General features: G+C 37.0%; 1 protein-coding gene and 1 long non-coding RNA gene across 8 annotated transcripts in view; both read left to right on the forward strand.

The window, feature by feature from the left end:
• LOC111741145 overlaps positions 1-4,171 on the forward strand; it is a 5,518-nt gene extending 1,347 nt beyond the window's left edge. The window contains exon 2 of the long non-coding RNA XR_002780907.1: positions 1,566-4,171. This is a non-coding gene — a long non-coding RNA (uncharacterized LOC111741145). The remainder of the gene's footprint in view (positions 1-1,565) is intronic.
• Positions 1-19,911, forward strand: part of BICC1 (BicC family RNA binding protein 1) — a 255,262-nt gene that overhangs the window by 46,209 nt on the left and 189,142 nt on the right. The gene's annotated exons all lie outside the window — the stretch shown is intronic.

The raw sequence follows: 19,911 nt of genomic DNA on the forward strand, positions 1-19,911 counted from the left end.
GTCTCCAGAATTATCTTTGTAACATTCTGCTTTCTGGTACTATGCCCTGCACACTCTAGGCATCTTGGCCTCCTCTTCGCTCTGCCTGCCTCTATGCTCTTTATGCATAGAAACTTTCCAGGCAATAAGCTTAGTATAGTTACCTTGTTTCCTGTCTCTAAGAAATCATTGTCCTTTGTTGCTCAGTGTCCAGTGTTTTAAAACTATTGTTTAAAATATTTTGTCCGTTTTTCAGCTTGAAGTGTGTAGATCTGGTCCCTGTTTCTTCCTCTTGGCTGGGAGAGGATGTCTTCTGCCTGTGAGATCTTAATCATCTTTAAGCAGCACTCTCAGGATTGCCTTTTTGTTGTTGTTAACTTCATAATGCATATTGTTTAGTAAAAACACCCAGACTTTTACTTGGGGTCTGAAAAATAATGTCTTTCTCTGTTTAGGATGGCTTATTATGGCTTATCTGAAGGTCTATAAAATACAGTAGAAATCTTCAGAATTTAGTCATAATGCTGAAATACATTAAAATTTGAGTTTTAAATGATTTATGAAACTGAGAAATGGTAGCATATCTATTTACTTTTTTAAAAAATTAGTATTGAAATGCCGCCATTACATGGATTGTATGTGTCTGTTTTCTGGAACACATGAAATTTTAAATTCAGAAATAATGGAGTGTTTTAAAGTTTCCTTTGATGTCTCTTAGTAACAGCAAATCATTTTCTTTGGATTGCATTTTTATAAGTGATAAAGTTTTTAGTCATGTGATGAGGTTATTGAAATTTCTTGAAAAAAGTTGCCAAATTTTTTCCTAATGTTTGCTATAAGAAACAGGTCATATATTTGAATATCTAAAGGCATGTATTTAATTCCTAATAGAATCCCATGCCATATTTTATTATGTACAACCTTTTTTTTGGCTTTCAAGTAGAAAAAATAAAAGCTCTGTTATTTTGCTATAACTATGTGATTAAAGTTTGAGGTGAGTGAAAGCTGACAACAAATTTTAAGCTGATTTCAATTAAAAATCCCTTTGTCTTAGCTTTATATTTTCATTATATCTAGGCTCAGTGTAGTAATTTTTGGGTCATTTTCAGTTTCTCTTTTCCCTTTTTCTTTGTGGGCAGTTTTAAAATTAAACAGTTTTGAAGCAAAGTCTTTCACAAAGTGCTTTGCTCTCAGTTATTGTTTATTTGCCATGGCTCTAAATCAAGTCCATAAACTAGAAAATGGTTTTGGCTCCCTTACTTAGGCCAGAAGTGCCGATGGCAGTGTCTGAACCAGTGCGGCTCTCCTTGGCTTTGCAGGCCGTAGGCACTTTTTATCAACTGTCTCAAAAGCATCGGCAGAACATGTGGCAGTCTTCCACGTCACAGGTGAGGGACCTGATCCTCAGTGAGGTTACAGTAAGCTGTCCTTCAAGTCATTCCATTAGTAAAGGGCTGACTCTTTGGACTATGTGACACCCAAATTGATGATTGTTTCAATTTGGACTGTTTTCTATCTTTTCCCCTTGGACATAGGTAGAGGCAGCTATTGTCAGTTCTGGTGTCCCCTGTGCATTGTCATTTAAGGTCATCGTACCCTCATCCAGGAAGCACTGGCACCATTATGGTTTTGAACTAGTTTTAAGGGAAGTTCTGCTGCTTTACAGAAAGGGACTATGATAACCATTGCATGTGATTTTAGTAAATGAGGATTTGAATGGTTTTAGCTATTTAAGAAAAATCTATGAAATGATGTACTTTTAGGAATAATTAAAGAATATCTAGGAGATGACATGCCTTTAGGTATAATTTTGTCCTTACCATTTTAAATAGTATTGGCATAAAAGAGGGAAATAGGAAAGAGGGAAGTATTCAAGAATCTGGGTGCTGGCTACTTCTGACTTCTTTTTTTGGTTCTTATCCAATTTACCTAGCACAGTTGTTGCTCACCTAGCTATTGGAGAAACTTTAGGCATAAGCCAAATCTTCCAACACTTTTCAGAGTCATTAATTCATCTCCTAGGTATAATGTGAATATTCTGACCATGTCCTTGAGTTGGAAGGCAATATAATTGCCTATCGATAGAAAGATTCATTTTACACTAGGATTTCATTGTCCCTGATACTTAACATAGGGCATTTCAGCAGGTAGGTACATATGAAGGACCTATATCAATTACTCATTCGGTATATATTTCATATCTGTTAATTCCGTGTGCCTAGGACCACAGGGTGAACAAGATTGACCTGGGCTCTCATCTCTAAAGGTTTGTGGTCAAGGAATGCAGGAGTTTTGGAAATTTGAGCTGATGCTGGGCAGAAACTCTTCATCTTGTCCTCAGGGGAGTTGGTCAGTTAAGTGAGCCAAAATGCTCTGCCTCTGTGTGGCCTGTCCCTTGGGGGTTTAGGAAAAAAGGCAAGCCTCCGAATAAGAAAGCAGACCACCCTTTATCCTCACAGCTGAACACCACTGACCCCCTGCCCCTCATTGTCTGCTCTTAGATGACGGTACTACAGCCGAATGGAAAGACAAAATTATTTACCTGGGAATTCCTTGCCATATTAAATATTTGCTTAGACTGTGAAATTAATATTCTTGAAGTCCTTGAGAAGTCTGTGCTAGCTTCTTTTGATTAACCTATAAGAGAAAGGGGAAGATGGCATTGTTAAAATGAGGGGTTGCAGTGTAGGCTGGTAAGCATTGAGGGCAAACCTTTAATTCCTCCCTCTTTCGTTCATTTTCTCTTCTCTTCCTGTTTTTCTTTCATTTCCTCTCTCTTCTCTCTTTTTCTTCCCATAAAGCAACAGGGATAAGAAATGCATGAGTAAATGTGCTTCTCTGTTATGTAGTCCCCATTCGTGAATGGAGAAGTGTGCATATATGAAATATCCATGACTAAAAAGATGAGGATTGATTTTATTATCTTTTGGGGGAGTGGATATACTAATGCTAAGCTTACCTGTTTTCCCCTTTTTTGGACTGTATCTATCAATTGACTTTGTAATTTATGTACATATAACTATTAAATATTGTGTATCTGTGTGTGCATTTATCTGATTATAACCATATTAAATTTCTTTTTATTTATAAATGATCAGTGATTAAAATACCAATTCCAGGGCATCCATTTCCCTGAAGCTCAGAGAGTCTATTAATAATCAGAATGTTGCTTCATAACATTATAGAACAGATCTTGAATTTAAACATAAAATCAAACAGTTAAAAATCTAATGTGGCCTTATAGCAGAAAGGGGTATTCTAATTTAATTGAATAGTTCCAGAGAACTGAAACCTATACTTTCTGCCAAATCATCAAAAGTTATAGTTCAGCATAATTTTTTTCTGGTTGTAATGATAATGCATATTTATTATAGAAAAAGTTAAGAGAGGATAAGAAGGAAATAAGAGTATCTATTTTAACTGTTCAGCCATACTTTTCAGTAATGTCACCCTGTAAACCTTTGGTTTTAGCTTTACAGACTTTAATTTTTTTTTCTGCAACTATATACATATAGTTATGTACTTTAAGTAGGGTCATATTAAGCATATTGTCAGACATTTAAAGTTTTTGTTTTAGGTGCTTCTGAAATTCTTTATACACTGCTCTGCCTTCTTGAATACACAGCCTTTCTTGGTGTTTTAAGATCACTATTTTGTACTTTAAGGTGTCTGCCATTTTATTTTTGTCTCCTGTCTTATTGTTAATCTATCTCTTACAGGTAGGACCCTAACATGTCTTGTATTCTACTTTGTGGTTCACTTATACTGTGACCTGGTTTAGCAGGTAGCTAAGCTTTTTAGGACTTTTGTTAAGAGTAAGATTCAGAGAGAAGATTTAAAGATTAAAGAGTTCTTGCTGAGATTTGTGGTTTTATTTCCATAAATGTTTTTGTGGGAGGCTGAATAATGGCCCCTCAAAAGTCCATGTTTTAATCCCCAAAGCTGTGAATATGTGATCTTACATGGCAAATAGACTTTGCAGATGTGATTAAATTAAGGATCTGGAGCTGGAGAATTCGGCCTATTGTAATCGTCAGGGTCCTTATAAGAATAAAGGTAATAGTAACAGCAAAGGAGAAGAATAACAAAGCAGAGGTTGGAATGATATGCTCTGAAGATGGATGAAGAGGCCATGAGCCAGGGCAGGGCATGTAGATGGCCTCTAGTAACCGGAAAAGACAAAAAAAAAAAAGGATTCTCCCTGGAACCTTACAAAGGAACACAGCTCTGCCAACACTGTGACTTTAGCCATAAGATCCATTTATGATTTCTGACTTCCAGAACAGATAGAGGATACATTTGCATTGTTTTAAGGCACTAAATTTCTGATAATTTGTTACAGCAGCAATAGGAAACTAATAAACCTCCCAAATAGTGAGGTTTTTGTGGGGAGACTGTATCCCTTACATTTTAAAATCCATTACAGAATATAGTACATGCTAAATAAAGGTAGAAAAGAAATAATGAGCAAATAAGTAAATGAATACTGATTCAACACTTGATTTTTTTTAAACTTACAGTCCTGGGGATGTCAAAATGGACAAGAATGAAATTTTGCAGTAACGGGTTAAAAAAAGCCTTCCCTAAATTTAGAGCAATTAGTAATAGCTGTCTGTTAATTTATTAAAACTCAACTCTGCTCAGAGATGTAATTTCTCCATTTAATTAAATAGCGCTTATATATTTTACAACAACCTTTTTTTTTTTTTAAGGGAGAAGCTTATTTTAATACTGAATTTTCTTCAGTCTTCCCAAGAAGTGGCTGGGGACATCAAGAATGGAACTTACTTTGTCATTGCCAGCTGATGCATAATCACTATCAATAGCATTAGCCGGAAAAATGACTCTCAACATGTTCTCCTGTTTCATAGGTCAGTTGAATTACCTAAGCAAGAAGTTCTGTGTCTGTAGTCACCATCCATGTCTTTGAGATTCTGGCTGCTGTGGGAAGTGATTAATGGGTGATGGTGCCATCTTGGCATGGCCATTCTTCCTGGCAGTCACGGACTGTGTCTCTTCTGCTTGCCTTTTTTGGCACGTAACCCTTTCTTATCCATGTATGTTTGAGAAAGTCACTTACTTGGAACCTGTATGTATTCTTCTGTTATTCAGTTTCAGCAAATTCGCTTGGTTGGTGTCTAAGTTCACAGCCAACTAGAAGTGGCACATTAGAAGCTTAGAGAAGGGATACTTAGGCCAACTACTCTGATATCATCAGCATGAAACAGTTGAAAACCCGATGGGAGAATTATAAAAGGTGTAAAAACTGAGGAGTCTGGGGCTGCTGCTGCTCCCACCTTTGGAGGCCATGTAGCATTACCCTTATGTTCATGATGATGACCCGGATTAGACCATGTCTCTTGCACCTTATGAAAGCTGGGGAAAAAGTATTTAACATGTTCATAGAACACATTCTATGCTTAATGGCTAACCTAGTTTTGTTGCTCTTGTTTTGCTTAAGGGTATAAACTTTAATTTTTCATGATCCATTTCCTAGAAGTTCTCCAAAGGTGAGGTTTTAGTGCAGATATCATGAATCGGCCTTTACCATAAGCCCTCAAAATGATTTGAACTCTTTTCTTCCTTGAGGAGAGCTATGAAGAAGAAATAAAAATTGTCTCTTAAAAATATGTATTTTCTTTCTCTCCTCCTATTATTGGCTTATTTGACTTTAATGCTTTAGTATTTTTATTTTAAAAAATTTTATTATTTTTTTCTCCTTAATGCTATGGCCTGAGTTGTATAGCCAACTCAGACTTAAGACAGGCACTGGCAGTTTCAAGTGGAGATTTAAATAAGTTACTTATACTTAAATAGGTAACTTATAATAGCATTTTTCAAGTTCCTAGCGGCTAGGGGTGCCTTGACCAACTGTGCCTTGAGAGGTGGTAAAGGCTGCTAGGGGAGGAGATGATATCATGTGATTCTGAAGTAAGCTTCTTAAGGACATTCAGGCAGAGGCACCTTCAAGTATGAAGACTTGGATTTTGGAAAGGGCATAGTCTATTTGGAAATGTTATGTGATCACAATACTGCAGGAAAGAAAGCAGGGGGGAAAAAAGGAAAGAAAAAATCTTCTGGAGTATGAATTTCACAGCTAGTGACATTCTCATCCCAACAACTTTCTGGCCATGTGAGTTTAGGGCGTTTACCCCATGTTTCTACCTTGGTTTTCTCATCTGTACAATTAATGGTGCTAACAGTGTCTACCTTTAGGAGAGCTTTTGTAAGGATTAGATAAGATACAGAAACCTCTCGCACTCTACCTGGGTTATCCCTCTCTTTCCTCATTCTCTTCAGGACCCCTAGCGACCATTCCTGGTACTTTCAGGAGGCCAGATGAAACTGGGAGGTACCAAACAGAACCCCAGGACTTGGATGGGAAGGGTCTAGCGTGGGAATGCCCTTTCATAAGTAACATTTGATTCCCTTCGAAGAGGAGGTTCCCTTGAGAGCATCACACTCTAAACCCAGGTCAGATTTGTTCCAGGACTTTCCAAAGCTAGTTTTCTGTATTATGTAGCACTTATTTAAACGTTCCAGTGGGTTATCTCTTCACCCTAAAGTTTAAACTGAGAAATCTTTCTGGCAAAGATGAAAGGAAAGGAAGAAGGATTGCTGGCCAGCAAAAACAGAACAGAGGAGAAACTTGTGCACAGATCACTCACATCAGCACACCACATCCACTCCAAGGAGGCAGGAGGTTTCTCAATCCAAAAATCCAGCCAGGGTTTTTTTTTTAGGTAAGGAATGGTCTTTGTGTTCGATGTTTGTCTTGGACTTCTTCATCCTTATTCCTACTCCTGGTGCTCTATCCCCTTTCCCCACCTTCCCATCCTTCTCTCAACTCAGTGGATTATCAGAAGAGAGAAGGGAAGGATCACATCTGAACATCCATCCTTTGTAAGAACTGCATAAAAATACAGGGAAATAAGGAAGGGAAATTTTGCCTCAAAACTGCTGGGCTCTTGGCTTGCTGTGCAGTGGGATGCAGTCTGCTCAGGCCTCCTCTAATGTTACCTTTCGTGTTCCTGAGGAAAGATTTTTTTCAAAAAGAGAAATCAAGGCATTCCATTTCTTAGGTTATGCTTAAGAATTCTCAGTTTGAACTTTAAAAATTTTTTCTTCTCCACATAGCACAGGTAAGGAAATGCACCTGGATAGTTTTGGTAAAAGTGCAGTACAAGTGCTGTTTGTGTATTTTTTGTAAGTTACACTGGAAGAAGAGAAATAGCACATCAAGTAAGTTATGTGTAGAATACAGTTTATACAGCTGATAACATTCATTTGGAGATTGTGTAACTCAGTGTTTGCCTATACAGTTTCTGGAGGTTCTCTAGTTTCAAAACTCTTTAATTATATAGTGTGCATTTTCTTTCTCGTTGCTGTTCCCCTCACCACAAGGAACATGTGTCTATGTCACAAACATCTTGAGGGCTCTGTGCTGCAATCGGAATGTCAGGAATCTTTTTTGGTGGAAATATTTTTATGAATATCCTTCAAATCTATAGCTTGGGGAATTAACCATAACTTAAGATGACTTTTTAATCAACTGTAGTAATCAGTAAATAAGCAACATGCTTTGCCTAGCTAGAGAGCAATAAGGTGAATGTCTATGAATTTCATGGTTCTGGGAAGACAAGAGCACCTTCATAGGAAAATTTACTTAAAAACAGTAAATACAGTGTCTAGTTCTGATGTCAGGGTTAGAGAAATTATCTTTGACTAAGGTTATCTTCTATCTTGCCTTGTAACATCGAAATGCATGCTGTAGTCTGATGCCCAAGTTGTGCTTTTCCTGGCTTGCAGCTCTTGAAAGTTTGGCCTTGGTAGACTTAAAAGTTCTCCGAGTTGGCCAATCCTCAGGATGAACTCTCTGAGCGTGATAGGCTGGAATTGATGTCAGGAGCAGCCAAGACGACTGGCGCTATGATTCTGGTGTGGAAAGAGGATGAAATGGAGCTATTCAGAACAGATGCAGAGTTACTTATTTCAATTGATCCCATCTTTGTAGGCTTCTTTTCAGCTTTAGAACTGCTTCTTTCTTTGGCTTTGTATGCTTACCTTTCCCTTAACTATCCGGCCATACTCTGTTTGAGCCAGTGGATATTAGAATTTGTGCTTAATTTATGCGAATACAGTTTGAAAATTTAAAGGTTAGGGAAGTTATATGTCAATAGGAAATTTAACTTAAACCAGAACTGTGTGTCTATTTCCCAGACCTGAACCCGTTTAACCTGGAATTACTAAGCCAGCTGCTAATTTAGCATTGCTCCAGCCTAAACGGAAACAAATAGGTGGCAAGCGTAGTTTTGTCAGACTCTTCCAAATGCTCTGGCTTTATGTGAAATAAAATAAAATCTTGATCACCTTTGTTTGTGAAGTGTTTTCTGACGCCATGCCTGTTTTGGGTTTGTGAAAATACCGCTGTTCATATTTTGTTCTTCTCAGGTAGAAATGTTTGCTCAACACTGGTTATTTTTACTACCCAGCAAAGGTATCCATTTCACCAATTTCTCATTTCCTTTACTTTAATTTGTCATTACAATATATCCAGTACATTCTAGATGTGTTTGTAAGCAGTATATCAAACAATTTAAATTGTAAACTTGACTTCCCAGTTTTATTATTTCTGCTTCATAGACAGCAAGTTTTTAGAAAGGCACTCTGATTGGTCAGAGATAACCAGTTCTGAATGAAGTAATGAGAATTCAAATATGTGTATGATTTTATTGGAAGGCACCTTTGTCTTTTCACTGGGCCTGTCAAAGTGCCAGCTAATTGAAAATGCTTAATTAAATACTTGTCGAATTATTGATATGATCAAGCAGCGCATTATTTTTATAGATGGACTTGATGGAAGCCAGATTTATCTGGAGATTACCTGGAGGCTAGTATTACATTCTCTGGCAATTCTGTTATACATGTAATATAAAAACATTTTTGATTTGAACAAATTTTGTTAAAAATTATAACATTATTTTTAATATGTGCGTAAAACTAGAAAGCACAACAGTCTTCCCATAAGCATTTATCTCTCTCATATCTACAACTATACTTATATATAGATATTTAGCATATATATCTATATTTAAATATGTAGAGAAAGAGCTAGAGGGACAATATTAACAAAGATGATCTGTAGTATTGGGAAATATGAGAAAAACAGAAAGCCAGAGGGAAAAAACACCATTCCATATATAGTTGGTGGTATTCTCACCTTTTGGGTGGAGAGAGGGATGAAATGTCAATATTTTTCATTGTCATTAGGTATTCGCTGTTAGTATGTTATTCTGTTATTATGTATTCCACTATATGGATACTTGATTTATTTTGGTTATCTGGGGGATGAGAGAAGATTCGGTGCTTACTATTAATAATTCTTCATCAGTATTAATGGAAGAAAGCCAATGCAGATAATTCATATCTGACTGTGGGTTCTGTATTATCTGAAGTTTTGCCTCAAACAGAATGACATAGTATCTTGATATGGCTCAAATTTTGGAAGCTGCATATTTTCTCTACTCAGCTCCATCCCGCTTTCCCCTACTTTCTCTTCTCCTGCTTCCTTAAGTAAGTAGGGCTGTCTCATTGGTTGTGCAATAATGCCCTGAATTGAATTGCCATCTTCTGTGGTATTGGGTCCAGTTTTAGCATTTTTTATAAATGTGTAGCTCAGTGTTGGCACGTAAAAGTAGTCAATGAATGTTCATTTCCTTAATTAATTTTCTTGAAGAAAAGATATCTAGAGTCCTCATACAAAGGTAACAATTCTGACTTTCATTGATTGGAAAATCAAATTAGTTGTTTTGTCAGTGAGGAAGATACTGGCATTGTAAGGCAGGATGCCTGCAGCTTCAGAGCCCTTCTAGCAGTTCTTAGCAGTGAGATAGTTCTGGAAAAAAAGGAATAGGCATTTCTGAGGTCCAGATGGTCTGAAAGAGGTTTTATTAATGTTCCTAAGCTAATTAATGGTTTATAATTCTTTGGTTCTTTTTGAGAGGTAGTCATGCCCTAATAGACGGCATAGGTGAGGGCTGTAAGTTTCTTATGCAACAGCCTTACTACCAAGTAATGTGTTACTAAAACAAATTCCACATGGAATTCTGCTTCATGTGAAAACCCTTATTAGTGAGCAGGGTCCAATATGACTCTTTCATAAGCGCATTGAAGACCTAGCTCTCTGTCTTTTTTGCCTTTTCATAGTCCTTGTCTGAGTTGTTCACTCCAGGCCGCAGGGAAGTTGTTCAGCCAGCATGATTGACTTCTGGTCATCCTTTACACTGGAAATCCAAAGCCTAGGGTGCCGATCCAAAGGGGCTGAGGCACGCGACTTTCTCAGTTTTTTAGTTTAGTTACGGGAAGCAGTACTCTACAGTATTTCTAGCCAGTCCACATTTAAAGAAACATCGCTATTTCACTCACGAAAATAATATTTAACATCCATTTTGCTAATTAACACAGCCTCTGGTATTTCTGAAAGAAAAGAATTCAGACTTGACTGTGTCCTTTGCGTGGAGGCTTTCAGATGCTAATGAAGCACCCTTGGGGTGTGTTCGCCGCTGGAGTAACCATCGATTCCTGAGGTGGGGGTCATCCACCGACAGGGGGCCATACTCTGTTTGAGCCAGTGGATATTAGAATTTGTGCTTAATTTATGCGAATACAGTTTGAAAATTTAAAGGTTAGGGAAGTTATATGTCAATAGGAAATTTAACTTAAACCAGAACTGTGTGTCTATTTCCCAGACTTGAACCCGTTTAACCTGGAATTACTAAGCCAGCTGCTAATTTAGCATTGCTCCAGCCTAAACGGAAACAAATAGGTGGCAAGCGTAGTTTTGTCAGACTCTTCCAAATGCTCTGGCTTTATGTGAAATAAAATAAAATCTTGATCACCTTTGTTTGTGAAGTGTTTTCTGACGCCATGCCTGTTTTGGGTTTGTGAAAATACTGCTGTTCATATTTTGTTCTTCTCAGGTAGAAATGTTTGCTCAACACTGGTTATTTTTACTACCCAGCAAAGGTATCCATTTCACCAATTTCTCATTTCCTTTACTTTAATTTGTCATTACAATATATCCAGTACATTCTAGATGTGTTTGTAAGCAGTATATCAAACAATTTAAATTGTAAACTTGACTTCCCAGTTTTATTATTTCTGCTTCATAGACAGCAAGTTTTTAGAAAGGTACTCTGATTGGTCAGAGATAACCAGTTCTGAATGAAGTAATGAGAATTCAAATATGTGTATGATTTTATTGGAAGGCATCTTTGTCTTTTCACTGGGCCTGTCAAAGTGCCAGCTAATTGAAAATGCTTAATTAAATACTTGTCGAATTATTGATATGATCAAGCAGCGCATTATTTTTATAGATGGACTTGATGGAAGCCAGATTTATCTGGAGATTACCTGGAGGCTAGTATTACATTCTCTGGCAATTCTGTTATACATGTAATATAAAAACATTTTTGATTTGAACAAATTTTGTTAAAAATTATAACATTATTTTTAATATGTGCGTAAAACTAGAAAGCACAACAGTCTTCCCATAAGCATTTATCTCTCTCATATCTACAACTATACTTATATATAGATATTTAGCATATATATCTATATTTAAATATGTAGAGAAAGAGCTAGAGGGACAATATTAATAAAGATGATCTGTAGTATTGGGAAATATGAGAAAAACAGAAAGCCAGAGGGAAAAAACACCATTCCATATATAGTTGGTGGTATTCTCACCTTTTGGGTGGAGAGAGGGATGAAATGTCAACATTTTTCATTGTCATTAGGTATTCGCTGTTAGTATGTTATTCTGTTATTATGTATTCCACTATATGGATACTTGATTTATTTTGGTTATCTGGGGGATGAGAGAAGATTCGGTGCTTACTATTAATAATTCTTCATCAGTATTAATGGAAGAAAGCCAATGCAGATAATTCATATCTGACTGTGGATTCTGTATTATCTGAAGTTTTGCCTCAAACAGAATGACATAGTATCTTGATATGGCTCAAATTTTGGAAGCTGCATATTTTCTCTACTCAGCTCCATCCCGCTTTCCCCTACTTTCTCTTCTCCTGCTTCCTTAAGTTGTAAGTAGGGCTGTCTCATTGGTTGTGCAATAATGCCCTGAATTGAATTGCCATCTTCTGTGGTATTGGGTCCAGTTTTAGCATTTTTTATAAATGTGTAGCTCAGTGTTGGCACGTAAAAGTAGTCAATGAATGTTCATTTCCTTAATTAATTTTCTTGAAGAAAAGATATCTAGAGTCCTCATACAAAGGTAACAATTCTGACTTTCATTGATTGGAAAATCAAATTAGTTGTTTTGTCAGTGAGGAAGATACTGGCATTGTAAGGCAGGATGCCTGCAGCTTCAGAGCCCTTCTAGCAGTTCTTAGCAGTGAGATAGTTCTGGAAAAAAAGGAATAGGCATTTCTGAGGTCCAGATGGTCTGAAAGAGGTTTTATTAATGTTCCTAAGCTAATTAATGGTTTATAATTCTTTGGTTCTTTTTGAGAGGTAGTCATGCCCTAATAGACGGCATAGGTGAGGGCTGTAAGTTTCTTATGCAACAGCCTTACTACCAAGTAATGTGTTACTAAAACAAATTCCACATGGAATTCAGCTTCATGTGAAAACCCTTATTAGTGAGCAGGGTCCAATATGACTCTTTCATAAGCGCATTGAAGACCTAGCTCTCTGTCTTTTTTGCCTTTTCATAGTCCTTGTCTGAGTTGTTCACTCCAGGCCGCAGGGAAGTTGTTCAGCCAGCATGATTGACTTCTGGTCATCCTTTACACTGGAAATCCAAAGCCTAGGGTGCCGATCCAAAGGGGCTGAGGCACGAGACTTTCTCAGTTTTTTAGTTTAGTTACGGGAAGCAGTACTCTACAGTATTTCTAGCCAGTCCACATTTAAAGAAACATCGCTATTTCACTCACGAAAATAATATTTAACATCCATTTTGCTAATTAACACAGCCTCTGGTATTTCTGAAAGAAAAGAATTCAGACTTGACTGTGTCCTTTGCGTGGAGGCTTTCAGATGCTAATGAAGCACCCTTAGGGTGTGTTCGCCGCTGGAGTAACCATCGATTCCTGAGGTGGGGGTCATCCACCGACAGGCGTTTGTCACGAGCTGTGCTGAAGTATTTTAAATGTAATTACAGACAACGCAATAAGACTATGTTTTGTGATTATTCTAGTGTGTGAGAACCTGATTGGGAGATGCATTTGGACACAAAAATGTTGAAATATAAGGAACATTTTTGTGGTTGATGGGAAAAATTGGAAACATATTTGATGTTAAGACTGGCCTGGAAAACCTGGGACACATGGTTGCCAGAGAACAAGCCCTTTCAGTGCTTTTTTCTAGGCAGAGGCGACTTGGAAGTGAGATAAAAGTGAGAATGAAGTCTAATACACTTCTTTGCATAAAATATAAATGCATACTAAAGTGATATATATTAATAAACACAAACTTGATGGCGTGTGTGGATAGCATATTAAAGTGTACATAGCCCTTTCACCTTCAGTAACAGTTTTCAAACGTTTGGTCTCATGACCATTTTATATTCCAAAGATTGTTAGGGACCCCAAAAGAGATTTCATTCATGTGGATTATATTGACTATCAGAAATTAAAAGAGAAAATTTAACATCTTAATACATTTAAAGTTAACTCTAAACCCATTGTATGTGAACAAAAAAAATTTTTTTTTTTTTGTGAAAAGTCTATATGTTTTCCCAAACGAGGCATTAAGTGAGATGAATGACATTATTTTGCATGTTTGCAGTTCTCTTTAGTATCTCACACGCCAGAAGACCACCTGGATTCGCCATTCAATCTATTGCTCTGTTACTCTTCATGTAGCCAATGGAAAACCCTAGCATACATTTGTGAGGAAGTGAGAATGAAAAAAGCAAAGAATGAGTAGTAGTATGAACATAGTTTTGCTCTCTCAGACCCCCTGAAAGGATATTAAGGGTCCCCAAGGGTCCTAGACAACACTTTGAGAACCTCTGCTTCAAAGTTTCAGAGTGCTCTACTACCCAGTTTTTGATTTGGTCCTTACATTGAGAATATCTCCATTTTATAGTCAAGAAAACCCGAGATTCCAGCAGGCTTCCCTTTGCATCTTGTGAAAGTTCCTCAGCTACCAGCAGCCAGTTTTTAAGTGGGTGTCTTCTGATGGTTCTGCTTATGTGATTGTTCTTTTTCAACGTATATCTTTGCCATTAACTTCTGTCTACTTTCTACTTAAATTGAGAATTCAGGTAGAGCGAAGCATTCGTCATTATAATATGAGATTAGTTGCTTGCAAGGAGTTATAGCTTTGGGTGATTTCTCAGACATTCTCATATCAAGTTTTCACTGTAGTATTGTAGTGCGTGATGAGCATTGACAAGAATAAGTGACACTATTTACTACGGTTTTTTTTTTTTTTTTGATGTGTGCTTTAAATAGGTTATTTGAGGACAGTTTTATTTTCTCTCCTTACGTGGATTATATTTCATACCTTAGGAGAGTGGATTAGGCAGAGTGTCACCTAGCCCCTAATTAACTATATTTACACTTTCCACAAACTGGTGCCCTCTGTGGAGGTCAAAACAAGACTCTCCCAAGTCTTTCAGGAACAACTCTATTCTGTGAGATCCAAAGCTGGAGTGGACTGATACTTTTTGATCGATGAAGATGAATTATGAGAAAAATAAAAATTACTAGAAAAGCAACAAAGACAAGCCCCAGTTTTTATTATTTTATCCTATATACGTGTGACTACTCTTTCAAGTTACTATAAAAGTTTCTAAATACTTACCCTTAATTTCTCCATTATCTGTATTATTCTGTATTATCTGCTTGCTGTCTGGGAATACACAGTTCACATACTGACAATGGACCCACTTCGAATGGTGCTGATGTCCACTACAGCCACTGTGCCTTTTCACATAATTCAAACCTGGAATTTTAGCCATTTTACTTTCTGCCTCCCATCTTCAACCTCAGTCTAAACTAGAGATTCTTATTTGTTCTTTTCTGCCTCAAATAATATCTAATAGTATTGTACATTGAAAACTATGTTACAGAAATAAGGTATGCATGTTCAAAGAATAATGTTAAAAAGGATCATTAGTATTACAAAAATACCCTCAAACTTAAGTTCAAATAACATTGTTCTAATTTTTTTTTTTTTTTTCTTAACAAGAAGCTTTGGCTTATTTGAGGAGACAAAACAAGTTAGAAAAAGGTTATCCCAGATGGCTTGTGTGAAGGGACAGAAATAGTGGTCGCTTAGTTTTTCTCTGTGGGGTTCTTACATAGTCGTTTTGTTGAAGACTTGTGGATGAGGGGAGGAAAAGAGCTACAGTAGGTCAGAAGGCGTAGCAGCTGAGAAAGAGGGAAAACAAACAGATTGGTTAGGGGCAGAGGAGGCTGTAGTAGATAGAGTCACCTTATATCCGATGAAGTTGGATTCCAAGCTCTCCAACTGTCAGCTGGATCTGTGGATGTCACAGTCAGCGCTGGAGTTTCTCTGGACACTTACCATTTATTGGGTGCCTACTATTAGCCAGACAGGGGCTGTTTCCTTTTTATATAACCTTACTTAATCCTCACAATAGACCCAAGAAGGAGGATGAGAGGACAATGAGGCTCAGAGAGGTAAACTATTTGTTCAAGAGCATGCAGCTAGTAAGTAGTGAGGCTGAGTTTGTAACCCACAGCAGTGCCATTCCAAAACCTCTTGCCTTTTCCAAATCTGCTGCAAATTTAAAAGATGGGGAGTTGAGGCTGAGGTGGGCCCACATGAGAGCTGTAGCGTGTCTGTTACTTGCTATGGTGTAGTTTCCTACCAATTTCTACCTTCTCCAGATAAAGAAGATGGATGATGGTGAAGTATCTGTTTCCAGAAACATTTTTAAGGAAATCAGAGAGAGGCCAAAAGGGACTTAAATTTCTCCAGAGAGGAAGTTAAGAAACTCAAGTATAGCAAACCACTAATGCCAGATGTTATTTATCCAAAGGGTTTTGGCTACATTGCAGTACTTTCTGGATCTCTGCTAGCTCTCTGCAATCTTTCTGAAGCTACTTTGAGTTTTAAAAATATACGTACCTGAATTTGAAACCATGGTCATTTAATCCAAAATATGCTCTTAAAACCCTAAATTCTTGTAATAACAATGGTGGAAGCTCAGAAAAATCACTCTGAATGGTTATTTGAAGTATTATTTTTTTCCAAGTGGAAAACATATTTCTGAACTTGCCACAATTTTAGCTAGATTAAGCTGTGCTTTTGCTTAAAAAAGTCATATTTAGCACTCTTTTACTACATACACATGGAATGTTTCCTACTTAAATTTTTAATTGTTATTCCTTACTGGAAGGCTAAAAGGAGGTTTCACTGTAGCTGTCTTTGACTTTTCTACTTAAATGATAACAAAAGCTTTTATAATTGGTCACAAGGCAAAAATATAATACTTATTACCCTATAAAAGGTGTGGAGAGGTGGATGGGGTAAGGGCAATTAAAATTTTCTCTTATAAAAAGGTCTGTTGATTTGTGATCTCAGTTCTCTAATTATCCTTTTCCTATGTGACATTTTTAGTCACATTCCAACTTTAATATCTTTACTTTTGATCATTTCTTTCTCTTCATTTAGAGAGTATTTTTAAGTTGCTATTATTTTTTTTTGTTTGTTCCTGAGACTTTAGTCAAATATTCTCATCTAATTGTTTTTAACTTTCTGCCAGTTCATTCTGCAGTTCGCCTTTCTGTTCCCCAACAAAATTGTACAGCCCCTGGTCTAGGGCCCACTTTGTGTTCCAATACACCTCCCTAATTGATAGAAAACTTGGATTGTGTTCTTCCGGTTAATCTCTTTTTCTTCTCAGTAAAGAGTGATGCAGAAACTTTTCTTTTTGACTCAGGCTGTTGAATATGTTCCTAAAATAATAGCCCACGTTCCTGCCTTAGTAAGCACAGAGGAAATGATCGCCTCCTGATGGCTGCAAACCTTGTAGTGTTTGAGAGCAGCTTTTCCAGACACTGCTTCTCCTTCAATGTGTGGTAAGTGGAGATTTGAAAGGAGTCGAGATCAATAGCTCTGACATTGCCAGAGAGACAAGGGATCTCAGGTTGTGGTGTTCCCCTCCCCTCCATCAGAGAGGCTCAAGAATTCATGTCTGAGCCAAGCTCCCTCCTATCTGTATGTGTAGGTGTTGCAAGTGTGCAAAATTTTCTCCACTTCCCTTTGTTGCCCATTGAGAGCCAGCATTCACTCTTCTCTTGTACACGAAAGAGGGGAGGCATACCTTGGCAGTGACATTGAATGTCTTAAAGGAAATGGTTTTTTAAAATAAATTTTCATGATACTGATATTTCTTATGAGTCAATTCCTCAAGCAAGTTTGGGTTGATGAGAAGCCTTCACATTTTACTACCACTAGTCAACCACACTGAACCCCTGTTGTGCTCTACCTGGGACCTAAGGCTTCATTCCTGGCCAGCTCGGTTTTCACCAGCTGCGGTGACTTGATCGTGCCTCTTTGGGACTTCCCTTACAATTGGTTAAAGTGAAGCTCAGTGAGTGTCACAAGGGCAACAGTCCATTCCATGATGTGGAAGAGACTTTGACCTTATCTCAGGTTATGCCACTTGACCTTGGCTTTCTTGTGCTAAGGTGGTCTCGTACCCACAGTAAAAGACTTTTCCTTCTAAGAGAGCAGTCGTATGTGTGCAGGCGCTCGCTGGTGGCAGACACTTATGGTAGTGGTCCATGGAACAATGATTTTATTCCAGAGCCTGGCCTGGTGGGAAGACTATTTCCCTGGCCGCATTGCTCTAATTTTATAATCTATCTCCAGGTGGAGAAATTCAGGGCTCTTGCTGGGTGTCATCTTATCACTGCCAATTGATTATTTCCTTCTTTCAGGAGGGAGGCTGGGCGGAAAGTGCTCATTCCTGATCCTTACGACTTTTGAATTGATGCGAGTTTTTTCTCCCCATCTGCACAGCCAGATGTGAAGTACTGCCTCTTCCTCCTCACCACCTCATCTGCTTCTGGATTACTCTGCCCAGTTGGCTGCGTTGGGTGCGTTCTCGGGAATGCAGGTTAATTTAGTTTGAAGGAAGTATGATTAGAGAGGTAAATCTATAAGACAAAGAAAGCCCTGCATGTTTTCAAACTGTAAAAAAGAACAGCTTTTCAGATTATCTACTATGTTGTTAACAGGATGTATATATGCACTATCATTCTCAATCACTGCAGTTTAATTCCATGGCTATGTGAGAATTGTCTATGTTGTATTTTCCCTTGAATCTCAAGCTTTGGATTTTTATTTTTTAGCTTTCCTTGCCATCAGCTTCCTCTTCTCAATATCGGGCAACATTTCCATTAAATTTGAAAACCTCAGTCACTAATGAAGTACAAAAAAGAGAAATTAAGCTCAGTGTATAACAGAGCTAGTGAGTTTTTAAGATAAAGGAGTGTCAGAAGAATTTTGTGTTTAAGTCTGTTTAGGATGTCTTAATGTTGGGAGTAAGAACAGAAAAATTAATATGACAACTATTGTATTTAATTTTAGGAAAGGTTTTATCAGGGAAGAGAGATGTGGTGTTTAGATTTTGAAGTTGAGGACTTTTAAGATCTACTCACTTAGCAACTTACAGTATGTGATATTATATTATTAACTGTAGTTGCCATGCTGTATTTTTTCCCTTTTAAGTAATATGTAGTGGCTTTATTTCTTGGTGTCCTGAAATCAGTAAAATCTTTCTATTGTCCATACTCATTAATTAAAGGAGTTAAGTATCTCTTTGTAGTCCCATTTTTATAAGGATAATAATCTCAGATAAATGTGCTTAGTGATCTTGAAGTTTTTATACATTGAAGCATCTTTTTAAGTGTTAATTGAAATATTTTTTAATAATAGTGCTCTCTCTAAATTTGAGTGTTTCACAGATCCACAAGAAAATTAAGTGGTAATGGTAATATTTAGAATATTTAGAATATTTATCAGTTTATATATTGTTATTCATGGTCAACTATTTTATACATGCTTGATACTGTTTTTAAATATTTCAGTTTTCTTGACCCACAGATATTGATTGATGTGGTTGTTGAGAGGATATAAAAAACATTCCAAGTTTTTAAAGAAGGCATTCAGCTTTTCATGTGCCTCTTTTTATGGTTCTTAAAAAAAGAAATGAAAACAAAAAAGGGATAGATTTTGGCTATTCATTGTACTGTGTTAGAAATAAATAGGAGAAAAAGTGTTCGGGGATCTCTTTCTCCCATTTGGGGAGACTGAGAAAAGCACATCTGTCTGGTTTGGATGGGTAATACATGCACGTGGCAGATTTCAAAAGAAAAAAATATATACACTAAAAAATATAAAAATATAATCTGTCTCAATTTCTTTAATCAACAAATTACCCAGTCCCCCCGGCCTTTTTCTTTTTTGAAATAACCAATTTTACCAGGTTCTTGCGTCCCCCTTCCTCCAGAGGTCCTCTATGTATGTACAAGCAGATGTGTGTATAACCTATTTTGTTTTCAAACAAAAATTGTAGCATTCTTTACACACTTTCCCTAGCTTTTTTCATTTTCACTTAAAATCTTGAAGATTGTCCTGTATCAGTACTCATTCTTTCTAATGTCTTGCTGGATGTACTAATATTATTTCGTGCTCTATTGGTGGACATTTCTGTTCATTTTAATTGATTTTAGGATATGTGCATAATGTTTTCAAATGATATTATAAAATTGCTCTCTATGAACTCTCTACTTCATATTCACGGTAATAAATGAGATTGCCTGGTTTCCTGTGTTCTCACCAGCATCACATAGACAAACTTGTAGACCTTTATTAATCTGAGAAATGAAAAATGGCATTTCAGTGTAGTTTAAATAGGCATTTCCT

Source organism: Pteropus vampyrus, unplaced genomic scaffold (assembly GCF_000151845.1).
Source record: "Pteropus vampyrus isolate Shadow unplaced genomic scaffold, Pvam_2.0 Scaffold3, whole genome shotgun sequence".
NCBI lineage: Eukaryota > Metazoa > Chordata > Mammalia > Chiroptera > Pteropodidae > Pteropus > Pteropus vampyrus.